The sequence below is a fragment of the Nycticebus coucang genome, chromosome 11 (genome assembly GCF_027406575.1).
Source record: "Nycticebus coucang isolate mNycCou1 chromosome 11, mNycCou1.pri, whole genome shotgun sequence".
NCBI classification, from domain to species: Eukaryota; Metazoa; Chordata; class Mammalia; order Primates; family Lorisidae; genus Nycticebus; species Nycticebus coucang.
In genome coordinates, this window is record NC_069790.1 from 33091872 (window position 1) to 33109065 (window position 17194).

At 41.1% G+C, this 17194-nt stretch overlaps 1 pseudogene; it reads right to left on the minus strand.

The window, feature by feature from the left end:
- Positions 1–17177, minus strand: part of LOC128598290 (nibrin-like) — a 164732-nt pseudogene extending 147555 nt beyond the window's left edge.
- Positions 17178–17194: the final 17 nt, after the last annotated feature.

A 17194-nucleotide genomic window follows, 5' to 3' on the forward strand; every position in this document is an offset into this window, starting at 1 on the left:
GAGCATTATTTGAATTGTTTAATTACAAAATAAAATTCAGTGTGGAAGGTTCTATTCGTTTCCTATTGTACAGTAGAGGAAACTAAAGCACAGTTGTTCCACTCTAGTGTTGAGGATATCAAGTGGTTTTCTTGCCACTGTATTCTAGGTTCTTCAACTCCACCATCTAGAGAGCTCAAGAAGCTGCCCAGTAATGACATCCCATGGAAAAATTGACAGTGGACCCCTGAATATTTATTATATTTTACAAACACTCACCGTTTTCCAGGTGCTGATTGATATAAGCACTTTCCTGATGTTAACTCATTTAATTCTTATAACAACCCCATGAAGAAGGTCCTATTATAAATTTTACCTCCATTCTATGGATAAGAAAAGTTGAGTGACTTGCCTGAGGTTACATGACCAATGAGTAGCAGAGCCAGGGTTCAAAGGCACCCAGTCTGGCTCCAGGGTCCAGATGTCACCTAGTACACTATCCCTGGTGCTTGGTAGCAGCTGGGGCCCATTATCCCTTTGGGTTTGGGAGAATGTCCAGCAGCCACAAGTAAGCCAGGAATGAAGGTAGTAGATGGGTCTTCAGAACACAGTCAGGATGCAGAAGGCATGCAGATTCATTAAAGTTCATTGCGAAGGCATTGGGATCCCTTCCCAGCTGTGATTCTCTGTTCTCTAGGTCCCTGTGGCTCCTGAAGACCCCAGAGAGATGAATCACATATGTGGGAGCTCCCACACATGGAGCTCTAGTTCTATACCTCTGTTATTTAGCCCCGGTGAAGGCAAGGATTCCCCTCATTCCAGCTTCATCAGCTATCTTTTTGTGACTAGAGAGGCCATACTTTTTCCATTGCCACCTCTTCCAGGGGAACAGTTAAATTTGCCATGAATACAGAGCCAAGCCAGGAAATTGAAAGGTGGCCACACAGGCACTGGATGGGCAGATGTGATGGGCAGCAGGCCTTGATGCGCCAGTGACCACAGGACTTAACTAACATCAGGAGAAGCAAAACATTCATAGCACAGCCTCCAAAGGGGCAGGACAGGGTGATGACAAGGAGGCTGGCAGTGGCTATAACAAAGCAGCCCCAGAGGATCCCTGCCCAGCTTGAGATGACCTCAGAGGGGGCACTTCAACATTAACCTGATCTGTGACCCAAACCTAAGCCAAACTTTCAGCAGGCTAAAAAGAAGACCTTTTTTCAGAGCATCACGGCAGTTTCCTTCCAGATTTCTGAACCCTGCCCAGTCCTGTGAGAGTTCAAGTCAGAGGCAGCATCTGCAATCCTGTTGGATCTGACCCCACAGAAAGCAGGAGAGTCAACACTCCCTGAAGCTTCTTCTATCTGCAGGGGTTCACTGTAGTTTCAAGACTAGAAAGGTCCGCCAAGGTCTGAGTAAATAGCTGGGTGTCATGTGCCCCCTCAACTCAGCCAGGGAGGCTCTTGCGTAGCCCTGAGCCTGGCTGTCTCTGGTGCCTCCCAAGCAATTCATTAAGAAGTTTTTAAAAATCACTTCTCCAATAAATATATATCAAGAGAGACTGTTTAAGACAGTAAGCAGAGGGGTGGAGGGGATGCTACTAGATAGGGAACATGAGAGTGAGAAAGCTGTGGCCCTCCCGAAGGGATCTAATGGTCCAAACACCAACCCCTATGTGAGTAGAAGGTTATTCTTTGCCATTAGTTATGCACAGAAAGCTAACTGTCAATGACATGTAACTTCTCTGGAAATAGAATTATTCCCTCTGATAATTACCCCCATGAGACAATTGATTACCCTCAACAGGTGGATGCCCCAGTGGACATCTACTGGTGTCATGTCCCTCCTTAGAAGGTTGGCCACTGTCCATAGAGTGCTTTGCTGCTGAAGTCACACTTTCACCTGTATATACGATTGCATTCAGATCATTATAGCAGCCTTATGGTTGAGACAAAGCAGAGCCTGTGGCATTATACACACAAAGATGGTGGCAATGATAGTCAGTCGGACAGTCTATTGAATGCTTATACGGTGCAGGCCACTGGGCCCATCATTCTATGAATAGTTGTTTGTTTAATCCTCACAACAACCCTATTAGGAAGGAACCTCTTTCACTATTTTGCTAATAAGGAAAATGAGGCTCACAGAGTGATTTTACTTATGGTCACATAGCCAGGAATGTTAGAGCTAGGATTTGAACTCAGGCCCACTTGGCCCAGCTGAGTCCCTCGGAGTGGGTGGTTTTCAACTGTTCTTGTCCTACCCGCTGCTCTCCTACCCCCTTTGACCAGATGTGGATAGCTTCCTTTCTTTGTGCACTAATGAGCTTGCTAAGCCCAGGCAGTGGCCTGGGGTGCCAGACATTAGGGTCATAGTGGGAGTTAGCCGGGAACATAGTCATTTACTGTTTATTTTGGGAAGGCACCAATTCTGGACCACCCAAAATGCTCTTTAGCCAGAGCTCACTTGGGAACCCTGACATGCAGTTGGCAGCTTTCCTGGTCCTCCTGGTAACTCCCCTGGGCCACATGCTCAAGTACTATAAGCCTCTCCAAGTACCAAGACCAGCACACTGCTAGGGCTCACGGCATAGCCCTCATTGGGGGATGGCCAGCTTCCCCCATTCAGACAGGAGGCAGCTGCCCACCAGAAACATCTCCACTCATTGTCACTGCTGGTGACAATGATGTGCACCAACTGGGTGGAGAATGGGAGGCCCACTGTGGCTTTAGAATCAGAGCGTTCTGGCCCTGAATCCTGTCCATGCTGCTCAGGAGCTGCAGGACATGGAAAAGACCATTTTTTTCTTGACAGGTTGGAGTGTCCTTATCTGTAATGCCACTTACCTCCTAAGGTAGTTGTTGAATGGACTAAAGGTGAAAGGTGCCTAGAACGGGGCCTAGCAAATCACAGGCCCTCCATGGAGGTGAACTCTTTTCCTCTGCACATCCACACTGATGCACCTCTTCTGGTAGCCACTCACCCTAGAGCTGGATGGTTTCTAAAAATAAGTGGGCAGTTTTGGGTTCTTTCCCAGGAGAAGGTAGGGGGAGTGCAGGCAGCTTGGTTCCAACTGTTTGTTATGGGTCCTGGTGGGGCTGATCTAGCTACATCTGGTCTGTCCCTTATGGAGCGGGAGGGGGGAGGGTCTCAGGGATGTATGCAGGCCTATCCCCCAGTCCTGATCATGCAGTGTTCACATTCAGAGACATGAAAGGCAACAGTTCTAACTGTGGTTTCTGGTAGCTTGGGAGATTGGAGACCACAGGACAACTTCTCTACACAGAAAGCATTTAGCCTTGGAGCTTCTGTTGGAGACCTCGAGTGACCTTCTCAGGCTCATTGTGGATTTCTCCCAATTGTGGTTCGCACTAAGTGCTTGACCTCCACACTTTTGCATTCTGTCCTCTCTAAATCTTTTTGGAGGTTAGTGTCATATGATAAATAATATAAGTAAAAATACAAAGCACCTCCTTTAACACCTCCCCCCAACTAGAAGGGGTTTATTTTCTTCCACCCCTCCTGGAGATCACCAATGAAGAGATGTGGCAGAATAGGTGCAGGGCGACTTGTCCTCTTCTCTTTAGGGAGACTCTAAACTCCATGAAGGCAGCGACTATAATTTATCTATTTATCAACTTTATCCTAACAGGAAAATGTCTAGGCCAGAGTTTCTCAATCTCCACACTCTTGGCATTTGGGGCTGGGTAATTCCTTGCTGTGGGGGCTGTCTGTCCATTGCAGGAGGTTCACAGTATCCCTGTCCTTTACCCCCAGTTGCCAGCACCATCCTACACTCCTCTGCAGTTGTAACAACTAAAAATGTGTCTAGACTTTATCAAAAGAAACAGGGGAAGCGAGGGAACAAAATACTCCCTGGTTGAGAACCACTTTTCTAGGCTCTTTATTACTATATTAAAAAATCTTTTTAATAGAAAATCTCAAGCATAGATTAAAAACAAGAAAAAAGGGGGTGAGGAAGCATATGTATTTGCCATCCCTCTTCAATAATTATTAATACTTTGCCCATCTTCTTCTGCCTACCTACTATTACTTATTTCATTTACTGTTTTCATCTATTTATATCCGCCACTTGCTATTTTAAAGCAAGTCTCAGGCACCATATAATTTTAATCATAAATATCCAAGTATGTAGTTCTAAAAAGAAGGACTTAAAAATTATTATGGTACCATGAATTAATAACAATTCCTTAATATTTTCTAATGCTCAACCCATGCTCAGATTGCCATGATTGTCTCTTATCATGGACTTTTTTTTTTTTACAATTGATTTGTCCAAATCAGGATAAAATAAGGCCATGAAAAGCATTTAAATTTGCTTTAATCTATTTTTTCCATGACATTCATTTTAATGAATAATTAGTAGGTATTTTTAGTTACTATAAGTGAGAGTTGCTGAACCAAATTTTAAGGCAAAGGAAGAGGGTTTTTGAAAGTTGGTATGAAATTTCCTTCCTTAGAGTTAAAAAGAAACTCTCTTGTATCTGTCAGAATTGGTTGAGTTTTGTTCAGTCACCATTGACATACTTGCTGCACAAAATATCATTTATTTATAAGTAAATACTTGCATTTTATTTTTAAGCATATTTGCACTGCTCCAAAATTAAATTCAATGTACTTCCTTAGAGAAAATAGTGCTATGTATAATTCGGAGAAGAAATATAATTTTTTTCACTCTTGTTTTACTTGTTTTTTCCATCCAAAATCAAGTAGAAATGGAAACATATTTCCTTTTGGTGTTGTTTACTTTTCTAAAGATTGGGAAGTTTAGATATTTAAAGCAACCGCTTGACCAATAGTCCTTGTAATCAGTAATGTACTCACACGAATTTAAGCATGTGTTTTCAGACTTAGATAATGACTTGCCTTTTGTGTTTACAAAATTATTTCTATAGCAAAATAAGAGTATGATTTATTTTCTCTGCCTAAGTACCTCAGAGTGATAGGAAAGGATATATATGTATATCATGTTACATTGATGTTTGCTTGTAGAAGCTGCCATTTGTTTTCTTCTCTTGAAATGTTTGCTTTCCTTATGACATAGGGAATATTTAAAGATATATTATGTATGCATTTCCTCGATGCATACATTCTTGGCCTTGGGTAGAAATCTAGTGTCCATGGATGAATGTGGTATTTGGTTGCAAGCCAGTGAGCTTGGTCGTTTTTCCAACAGTTACAGTTCACAGTTCTGCTTAAAGCAAATGCCTCCAACTGTGGACAATGTGCCTTCCTTGAGAACCTGAGACAAGTTGCTGGTTAATGTCTCTGAAACAGCCTGTTAAGACTGTTACTACAAATTAGACTCTGGATCATTCTGAAACCCAAATAGACTTCTTTCATCTTCCAGATGGCCGTCTGATTGGGAGCTGGGCAGGATCACGTTTCAGGTTGTGACTTAATGATTCAGGACAATATTTATGGTTATTACTTGACAGAGGGCAGTGAGGAAAATTAAAGCACAGCCCCATGCTTCATTTATGACAAAAAACAAATTCATGGCAGGGTTGTAGATTAGAGATGGCATCTCTGAGCTCCAGGCAAAGTCCAGGCACAGTTCTGTGATGACCCACCTGACCAGGTACAGCTAGGTTGGCAAGTCTGGACTTCAAAACTTCAGTCCATGTATTATGTTCAGAAACAACCAAATAATTCTCTAGTAGGAAATCTTGGGGAAGGTATAGCTATGAGTGAGAGATTTCAGAGGAGACAATGCAATTATGTTCTTTGCTGGTATAATGACTACAGGCAGCTGAAATATTATGTTTTGGGGCACACTTTTGACTTTATTATTATAGTTGGTAATATCATCAGAAGAAAAAATAATTATGCCTGCCAGTTGTGGGCATTTTGTTTATGTAGTGTGTAATTTCTGCATTAACTTTTCCTTCTAAAACATGCTTTATCTGATATAATATTTATCTTTTACATTACCCAGAATTTTAGGAATTCTGTAATTGGGTGCTTTGGGGAAGAGAAAGGCAAGATGGGGAAGATGAGCCATAGAAAGGGATAAATAAAGCTTGAGTCAGTTAATGAAAGTGTAGATTGTCTAGCAGAAAAGCAGCAGAAAGTTTATCTTGCTCCATTAATCCTCTACTCACTCTGTGAAATGAGAATGCACATATTGTTCTGGGGGAAAAAAATGAGAGAGAGAAAACTAAACCATAAGCCATTAATACATTTGACCAACTGTGACATTTTTTAAATAAAGTTTTAACTGGTTTTATTACACCAACTGTGTAATTTCAAAATGACTTCATCATCTATTATATCTATTATAAACAAGTACTTTGTTTAACCAAGCCAATAATAACCTTCACAGAGAAGGTTGAGATTTGAGAGAACCAAATCCTCTGATTGTTTAGATAAGAGGAAAGAGATTCTTTGACTAAAAATAGAAAAAAGAATAGTATCTTGAAAAAATGTTTTAATTTATTATTCTATTTCTAATAATTTAATGTTCTCTTCTGTCGTGTATAGGAGTGGCTTTCAGTGCCTGAAGCCCACCCCAAATCTGCCATCTTGGTTCTGGACTCAATTCTGCTCCTGGTTCTCAGCTTCCAAAGGGACAGCAAAGCAGGGCGTTGTGAATGCCAATTGGAATGTCCTGTCCCGAGGGAAGAGTTTCCCGGGAAGGTATGGTCAGATTGACTTATAAAGGGGTCACTACCTCTTCTTCTTTAAATTTTATTTTATTTTCAATTGACACATAATAATGGTACATATTTGTGGCTTGCAATGTGATGTTTTGATATGGCATATGGTTTAGTGCACCCAACACCCTCATGGGTTCAAAAACAAGATGTCAGTGCCCTGAAGAGTTTTCAGTTGGTGGTGGCCTTTCTTCCTCTTGACACAGTCTTTTAACTCATTGCTATGCACATCCCTTTATTTCTTTTTAGGTGTTTGGTTTGTTCCTGACTTTTGGAGAGGCTTGGGCCCTTCATTTTGCAGGAGGATAGATCGGATGCCCAGGCACCTTACGTTTTTCCAGTGCGTGGTGCTCAGACGAAGTGAGATGATGGCTCTCATCCTCTTCTGCCTCCCTGAATGTGGTTGCCTTGTGTGACTCCAGGCTGACTCGCTTGGGGAATTCTCGAGGCTATGTCTGCACCCAGCTCAGACAGAAGAGCACAGGCTTCAGAATGGACAAAACTAGGTTCAAAACCTGGTTCTATCCTCAGTGTGAACAAAGGAGGTTAACTCTCTCAGCCTCCAACTTCATCTGGAAAAGAGAAAGAATAATGCCAGTTTCACAAGTTTGGGGTGAGGATGTCATGAAATTGCATGATTAAGACATAGGAAAAAAACTCTAATTGAAAGGTTTACCTCTGCTCTCTGCAAAAGGGAAGCCAACTCACAGGGAAGGGTGCACCTTAAGTACCTCAGACTTCCTACAGCTACAGCAGGAACCATAAGGCCAAGGCAGCAGCACCAGGGTCCCCAGATTGCCCTTGCTCTGTGCTGTCTCTCTCTTCCTGGTGCTTCCATCTACCAGTGTCCCTCTTCTGCATTTGCAACTCTTTACACTCAGGCTTGTGACTTTCCTTGTGTTGTTGTTCTATATTGCTGGAGTCACAGCACATTGTCAAGCTGAGATTTACCTAATTTACCAACTGGGCCAAGGCTTCCTCTTCAATGGGGAAGTCCTTGGAAGCCCAGGAGGTTGTGTGACTTACTAAGGACTCTAAAGCTAGCTCATGGCAGAGCCAGGTCTCTGGATACACAGGCCAATAGAGTTTTCATCACCTGGGTCTTACATTGTTATTGACCTTCTGTGTGTTCACATGTGATTCCTACCCATGTTTCTACCCCAACACACACACACACCCTCCTCCTCAGATTTAAAACTCCTGACAGGTATATTCACTCCCAGGCCATTCAGCATTTTAAGGAGGTAATTGATAAATACTTGCTGACCTGAGTCAGTGGAGAGAAAGAGCCATTATTTCTGGACATGTCAATAAACAAACATTTTGTCAAGTAGCCTCCCCTTCAATTTTATGGATACATTGATCTGAAAAGCAATACAAATAAAATTTTCATGTAGTAAGAGAAGGTTAATCTTGAACCAATGGCCACTGCCTTCCTTCCCCAGGACTCAGTTGTCCTTGTGAAAGTGGGATCTGGAACATCTGAATCACACAAACTCTGTCATCAACCTCAATCGAGCAGCAGCTCTTAGCCTAGTTAACTTTCAGATATGCTAGTAGGGGACAAAGGCACAAAAAAAAAAAAAAAAGGAAAGCATTGCAAAAATCCAGCGAGAGAGATGGATGTGGGCGGAATGGAGGCCAGTTGGCCAATTAGGGGAGACGTGAAACAGATGACTCCTGACACTGCCTGGAGAAGCTGGAGGGTTTTCTAATACATAGTAGATTCTATTTTCACCAAAGGTCAGCTTTAATCAAGTTCCCAATGTAAATATTACCAATATAAACCAAGTAATGGAGGTTAAACAGTCTGTCTCTCTGGAGGTCAGTGACTCATGGTCAAGCTGGAAGATTTCACATGAAATGGACCAGTTGGAATTTACCTGGAGGGCCCCAGTTGCCAGCCATGAAACTTGAGCCTGCCTTGATCCTCCTGGCTGCTGGATGGCAGCCCCATGTGTAGCATGGCATGGTGGCTCTGCTTTCTAGCTCTGATTGCAAACTAGACGCATGAGGGTCCTGGGGTCTTCATAAACACACAGGCGGTAGTTTTTCTGTGGATGAGAGTGTAGAGGACCATGTGAATGTCTAATGTACAGGCAGACATTTTGCTTGCTGACATCACTATGGAGGGATGCCTAGTGGTCTGGGGAGGAACCCTGAGAATCCCTTAGGCAACTCTTCACAAGATGTGCTGCAAGATCTTGCTACAGAGAGAGGGCCATCTTATCAGACTAGAGGCCAGCCTCTCCTGTCAGTTGAGTCCACATGATGCAGATTGTCTTGGCATTTTTGAGTATGTCCTTCTTTTACTGTCCTTTCTGTTCTTTTTTTACTGTCCTTATGTTTTTCAGCCATGTGCAGTCATGTGTCTAAAGCAGCATTTTCTCTGTCTCCTAATGTGCATGCTACTCAGTTCCCCAAATCATTGTCCTCACCGCCCACTATCACTGAATTTAACCACAGCCTGAACTTCTCTGCTGCTTGATCCTTATATTGTATTAAAACATTTCTTTATACATAAAAGATATGTTATATATTATATGCAGTATAATATATACAATATAATATACAGTAAGTAATATACATATCAGATATCTTTCATTACTATATAAAAAATAAAATCACTGTTAAAATTTCTATTGTTCTTGGGCAGCACCTGTGGCTCAGTCGGTAAGGCGCTGGCCCCATATACCGAGGGTGGCAGGTTCAAACCCGGCCCCGGCCAAACTGCAACAAAAAAATAGCCGGGCGTTGTGGTGGGCGCCTATAGTGCCAGCTACTCAGGAGGCTGAGGCAAGAGAATCGCTTAAGCCCAGGAGTTGGAGGTTGCTGTGAGCTGTGTGATGCCATGGCACTCTACCAAGGGCCATAAAGTGAAACTCTGTCTCTACAAAAAAAAAAAAATTAAAATTTTTATTGTTCTTCCAGTGCACCAGTCACTATGCTGAGTGAATTACATGCCTTATTGCATTGGTTCTACATAGCAATCCTATGAGACAGACACTGTTTTTTTTTGCAGTTTTTGTCCAGGGCTGGCTTTGAACCCACCACCTCTGGTATATGGGGCTGGCATACTCCTCTGAGCCACAGGCGCTGCCCTCATTTCTTTCTTTCTTTCTTTTTTTTGAGACAGTGTCTCACTTTATGACCTTGGTAGCATGCACCTCAAACTCTTGGGCTCAAGCGATTCTCTTGAGTAGCTAGGACTACAGGTGTCTACCACAACACCCGGCCATTGTTAGAGATGGGGTCTTGTTCTTGCTCAGGCTGGTCTCGAACTCCTGAGCTCAAGTGATCTTCCTGCCTCAGCCTCCAGAGTACTAGGATTACAGGTGTGAGCCACCACACCCAGCCAAGATGGATACTCTTATCATTCCTAATTTACAGATGGAGAAAATGAGGCAGAAAGCAGGTAAGTAACTTGCCCGAGGTCACACAGTGGTAGAGGTGGGGCTTCAACTCAAACCTATCTGACATTAGCCTTTTCTCTTAACCATAACTCACATTACCTCTTTAATTGATATCATTAAACTGGTATCTTCTCTGCATGCATGGTTTTGAATTTTAATCATTTCTAACCAAGTAAATACACAGTTTGTCATCTGCATATTTTAGCCCCTTCTTCCAAAAACTGAGTTTTCAATCAGAGATGTAGAAACATCCCCACATATTTTAGCCCTCAGAGATAAATCTATGCGTGTAACTAACACACTGCAGAGAAGCCATGTGCAGTGTGTTAGGTTGACTTTTAAGTAGCTGTTCCACCCAGAGGATGGACAGTTAGGCTCTGGAAGTTTCATGGCTGTCTGGTACACCCCAGAAGACAGCCTGGGCCCATCCCTTAGCATTGGTTTTGGTGTCTCATCTCCTTCAACACAAACAAGCTGGGAAGTAGAAGGCTGCTGCCTGGGAAATGCACCTCTGTCATCTTTATGGGCATGGCAAACCATAAAACCAGAAAGATATGACTGAATAACCATGTTATCTCTTTCAAAGCAAAATGGAGAGGACAGAACAGCAAGATTAATGGACAAAAGCAAGAGTTTAAAAAACAATCTACATAAATTTGCATTTGCATGAAAGCATTTTTATAAAATGTGGTCTTCATTAAAGAGAGAGGCTGGTGATATACCTTAGGAAGGCCTGACACCTGTGATTTCTGATCATCTGGTTCCCTCCTCTCTTTAAAGTCAAATCCTGTCTATAGAATATTTGCCTTGTCTAAACATGGCAACAAGTCACCTGAAATAAGAGCTTCTGAGATCTAGTCATGACAATATTACATGTGCTATTTAATTAACAGGAATTAAAGACATATATTCACATGTGCAATTTCCAGGGGTCTTAGATACAAAAGTGTGATGACAGTATGTTTTGGAAAAATCATTTGATAAGGTAGTGTCCTGGTTAAGAATGAAACGTAACTCTTTGATCCCAAGAAAAATGGAACAAAGAATGATCAAGAGTGACCTAAAAGAACTTCCTTTATAGAAGGGAGGGAACAGTTGTTCTTTTTCTCTCTCAACCCATGACTGAATGAATAAAAAGAGAAAAATAGCTTTTAAGAAGTGTCTTGGTTTGGACCACAAATTATATGGTCCTCCTACTTAGAGCATTTAATACTATGCATAATAATTTTCACTTGAGACCAGCTTGCATTTTTTCCCACAATACTGTTATTATCCAAAAAGGAAACAGAAATATTCAACTAAACAGCTAGCCCTTCTTCTCCCAAGAAACAAATAAATAGCTCCTATTTATTCAGTTGATTGCATGCTTGTTTTTCTTGACTAGATATTTCCAAGTGTTAGCGAATACAATTTTCATCACAGCTCTAGAAGTCAGATGCTACTCATTTCTTTTTCCTATTTAGGAACTGGATTTGAACCTAGGTCTCTCTGACTCCCGAGAATGAGTGTTTAACCTTTCTGTCACATTGCTTGCAGTATAATGCATTTTACTAATACCCACAACAGCCCTCCTCACCAAGTTTTAGCGGCTGATCCTCCTGACTGAGAAAGCAAAGTTCTTACAAGTTCCAAACCATTCTATATGACATTGAAACTTACAGATGAAAAATCTTCTAAAATTGCTATGATTTTATACGAACAACATTTTTTACTTTCCAACAAAGATACTCAACCCCCTGGGTCATTTTGAAAGTCTTTGGAGCTCTAAACTTTTTCATATTTACTAAACAAGACCTGCCCAAAGAGTATTTGCAAATTGTGATGTTGATTAAATCACGATGTTTCTATTACCCAGAAAGGCCAATGGTTGAGTGATAAAAGCATTTCAGTGTCCTAAAATCATTTCCAAAACAAAAGAAGATTTGAACAAAATAAGTGATTTGAATGCAAGACATAAACAACCAAACAGGCCTGCAAATGAGACCAGTAATGAGGCATCTGGGACCTCACTTCAGCTTCTGATGACTTTCAGGGCGAACCTTGATGCCTTTCAGATTTTCAAAGAAAAATAAACCGGTGACAAAAGAATAGCAGCTGTGGGCACAATAAGGAAATTAGTTGGAGCAGATTTGTAATTAAGCATTGTAAATGGATCAGTATGATCCCTCCTTGCATACAAGTACCTTTTACTTTTTGCTTCTTTGCAAAATCTCATTTTTTTTTTTTTTTCTGAAATAAACATACACTTCATCTTCAGTCATGCATGTCCTGTTCTGGGATATTAGCTAAAGACATTATTTTTTTTTCTGAGAAAAACAAGACATTAGCTCACAAGAAGCACAGAACCCCATGAAATAAAATAACATTAACTTTGGGTTCCTGTTTGCTTTTATTTTTATCATTTTATAACTTTGGAAAAACAAAAAAGCTTTCTCGGTTCAAAAGATTGTATGTTTATATATAATGGAGGAAAGGGGAAGGATCTTGGAGTATTGTGAGGACAATTAATTTTTATTTTCTAATACAAGATGTAGATTAACATTTTATGACCTTTGTAATTGTCCTGATGTTATTTAACGATGGCATCACAGCCACATAGAACTTAAACTAAAGATATTAAGCTAAAGATATTATACATTGAAGGTGTTTTAAAAAAATAGCAGTATTTTTTGCATGGAATGAACTTTAGTATTAAATATATGGACCATGCCTTCTAGGCTAAAGATGCCCCTTCACTCCCCCACACCCATCTGTAAGCAGCCTCACCCCCAGCCAGATTAGCCCTTGTGGGCTTCATGGCTGAGTTTTCCAGCAGCAATTACAGGGAAACAGACCTAGCCCCTTTTTGAACTGGAAATTAGTGTGTCTCTCAGAAACACCGATTCCTACTTCCTGGTCCACCCTGGAGAATGGGCCCTTCTTCCTGCTTCCTGGACCCTGTCTCCTCTTCCTGTTCTTTCTGTAAATCACTTTGAGCCTAGAGAAATGGAGGAGGAGTGGGTCAGACCCAGGTGTCCTGAATCATTAAGCACACTGGCTTCTCTGGGGGCCCACCAGACTCTCAGAGCTTTGACAGAAGTGAAATGTGACAAGAAAGTAAATATCCTAGTGCCCCACTTAACCATAGGTCAGACGTCCCTCAACCTCAGCCTTCTGGAATTCAGCTTGAGAAGGAGGAAGGAAGCAAAACAGGCTCCAAGCAGCGGAAACACCAGTCACAAATCAGTGCCCTTTAACTATGTCTGATTGACTCTTAATTAACACGCACTCCTAACAAGCCCATTTATTCAGTTTCTCAACCCACAATGAATTAAAAGCAGAATGAATATCGGAGGGGGGCGAGGAAGGAGGTCAGAGAGATTAGTTGCAATCACACTGAAGGCAAACAGCCCTACATCAAAGGAAGAGTCAAAAACAAGTCCCAAGAAAGCAGCCCCAGAATTTTCAAAATTCACAATCCACAGCTATTTATATCAGGTCAAAGAGCTCTGCACATCTGGAAAGCCCCGAGGGCATCATTGTGGTACCCAACACCATAGTTCTTGCTCCTAAAAGCTGAGACAATGTGTAGGAAGGAGAGAGCTCTCAGGGAGACCTTGGCCAGGTCTCCAGCTTCCAACTCCCTGGTTCTCCAATCATAGGATGTTTGCGAATCACCCAGTGATCCAGCTCTCGTGGCTCTCCAATCATAGGATTGTTTGCAAGAAATAATAAGCCAGAAGATTCTGACCAAAAACATCTGTATCCTTAGCCCAAGATCCTGCATTTTCACAAGGTTTTACCTAGTGTGATGCTGACTCACAATCACACTTTGAAAAACACTACTGATACCTTCCCAAACTGGGAAATTGCTTAGACAACCCATTTAGTGCTCTGGGTCTTCATTCTTTTGTACAATAAAAGGTTCCAGTTGATCATCTCTAAATTCTCTGACAGCTGTCCCTGATAAAAACATAGATCATTTTTTGATGAACTTCTAGGCAGCTGCTGAGCAACCAAGGAAGTGTTCATGAGGATGACTCACTCTTTTTTTAAAAAAGAAGGCCTAGCAGCATGTGTTCGATCAATGTCTGTAAGCTTTTAAGTTGCAAATCTTGTCAGCAAAAATTTGGGGGTACTGGCAGGTTGCAGTGGCTCATGCCTATAATTCTAGCACTTTGGGAGTTCGAGGCAAGTGGATTGTTTGAGTTCAAGAGTTTGAGATCAGCCTAAGCAAGAGCGAGACCCCATCTCTAAAAAAAAAAAAAAATAACTGGCCGGGTGCTGGGTAGATGCCTGTATTTCCACTATTTGGGAGGCTGAGGCAGGAGAATCGCTTGAGCCCAAAGACTTTGAGGTTCTGTGAGCAATGGTACCATGGCATTCAACCCCAGGGTAAGTGAGTGAGACTCTGTCTCCAAAAAAAACCCTCCAAAACCAAAAAAACAATGGGCATTCACTCTCATAGATGTGTATTCTTATATATTTATAATTTACACATGCGCTACTAAATGAATGCATTGTTTACATCATAAAACATACACAAAAATAAAGTAAAAATAAAATTATAAGTTCTAATACTTTCTTCACATACACCATTTCTGATATGACTTAAGTAAATTTTTAGGACAAATTCTATTGAAGATCTATTAGATTTGAGAAATTTTAAGGGCAAATTTGACTTAATTTGTCACTATAGTCTCAAGGCCCAGCACAATCCCGGCTCATGGTCCAGGAATGTTTTTGAATGAATAAATGTCTTGGGATTTGAGGTGGCGAAGCTTTATTGGGAGTGTTCATCTACAAGGAATATCTCTTTTTCCATGGTAGTCAACAAATACATTGACTAAATATAGAAAATAAAGGGTGAGGTTAAGAAGTATTATTCATATTTGAGGAAACCACCTGTTAGAATTTAGGGAGTAAAATCAATATTTATGAAGCTCAGAAAACCCTCTCCAGGGCAGGGGAATGACTCATAGTTCATAAAAAGGTAAAAGCATCGGTTATTCTATAACAGGTACATATTAAATACCAGATGTGCTCATGAAGAGTTTCTTGTGTGTGTCGATGACATTCTTTGGGAGGTAGTAGAGATTTCCTTTTCCAAGGATATTCTCTGTCATATGCAAGTTATTTGACCGATTTCTTTTATATATTAAAAAAAAAATTTAAAATTTAAATATATACTGGATCCTTCTTTGTGCAAAGATGTTCAAAAATCTGTTAATTATACTCAAGGTAGTTTGTGGCTTGTGTCACATAAAGGATCACTCTACAAAGCCCTGTAGGTATATACCTTTCATTTTCTGTGTGTCAAAGTGACCAAGGCCAAATTAGTAGTTATCTGCCCATTGGTCATTGACACAGAAGCCTCCTTAGTGAGTTATAAGGAACAGACTGATAATTGCTGGGACTGTGGGAACCAATTATCTGGAAAAGGGAGGGTAGTCCTATCTTTGAAGACATAAAAAAGGTAATGGATACCTGCTTCACCTAGTCCAGCACTTTTCAAACTTTCTAGTCTTAGGACCCCTTTATATTCCTAAAATTCCTAAAATTATTGATGACTCCAGCCAGATACACCTGGTTTATCCAAGATATACCTAAAATGTTAACCATATTTGGACATTAAAATTGAGAAATTTTCAAAAAACAAGGACACCCATTCCATTAGTCATCAGATTGAATCTCTATGTCAAGTAATTTCTAGAAAACCACACTATATTCGTGAGAGGAGAGTGAAAAGGGAAAATAATATTTCAGTATTATTACAAAAATAATTTTAATTGCATGAACCCACAAGGAGAATCTCAGGACTATACTTTGTGAACCATTGACTTAGTCCATTCCAGAGGCAATAACCTGACCCGTGTCTACTCCCAGAAAAAAGTATCAACCAATTTATAACACCTGGCTGGGGCTGAAGAATTTCACCTGAATGAAGTCTTCCTGGGTGACAGCTGGTGGCCCACCAAATTATGACAAAGCACATACCATGGTGTTCTGAATGTGAAGGACATAGTATCTATAAGAATGACCTTTTCACCTCTGAAATATTTGGAACTGGTGACCTTCTCGTCTTGATGTGCACCTTGACCCAGTGACCGATGTTACTATGAATTCTTTGCTGTGGCCACCTCTGGAAATCATTAGCTTCCGGGCGTGGATGAAGAATTCTGAAGGGTAGTTCCTTCAGAGCTCAGGCCTCGAATTTCAATAGTAGTATTTTTTTGAACTGAGATGCTGACAGCAAGACTTTTCTGCTGTGTCAGAAACAGGGTAAAACAAGTACCAGTTCCCTTGAGCAAATGTTTAACGTTGTATTATTTACATTTAAGTTGATAAAATACACAAATACTTGTTGAATGAATGAATAAAATACAAAGCATGCATCAACTGAGTGTGATTAACCATAGTCTTGGAGGGATAGATCATTTCTTAGGGCAGATTGAAGTCTTCTCTCCTTCTTCCAGTGAGAGAACGGTGTGGGGTGAACTCACTCCTGATACAGATACATCGGTCATGTCGGAGACAGATGAGAGGACTGGGGGCAGAGCTGGTTATGGAGAAAAAGAAAAACATGGGCACTTTGTTCAAAAAGCTTGGGAGAAAAAGTGCATTAAAGGTGCCAACATAGACCGTGTTTTTCTTTCTTTCATACCTGCTCTCTCTCAGCTTGTCATGGTGTGTATAATGTGCTATACTTTGTGCCTTAATGCCATTTTAAGGAAAGAAAAGTTAAGGTTTTACATTATCAGTACACATTTTCCCATTCATCTTCATATTGAGTAATGCCAGTTTTAAATATAAATATAAGAGCCTGTGTGCGGAATCACGGGAATGATACAATTTGGTTCTCCTAGCTCGTGCACACATGGGTAGTTCATTCTTACCAGAATGGTGAAAACACTGCACAGAACGGAATAGTGTACCTGACTTCTTGAAACGTGTGCGTTCCATCACTCTCTGGAAGCAGGTGGCTTCGGAACACACTCTCCTTTGTGCTCACTTTGAGTCTTGCTGCACTCCCACATGTGGTGCTTCCACTGGAAGTCCTGTGCTCAGGAAGCATCATGGATGGACACCCACATTGTGCGCATTTCCTGTGCTCACACACACGCTCCATGGTCCCGATAGACTTTG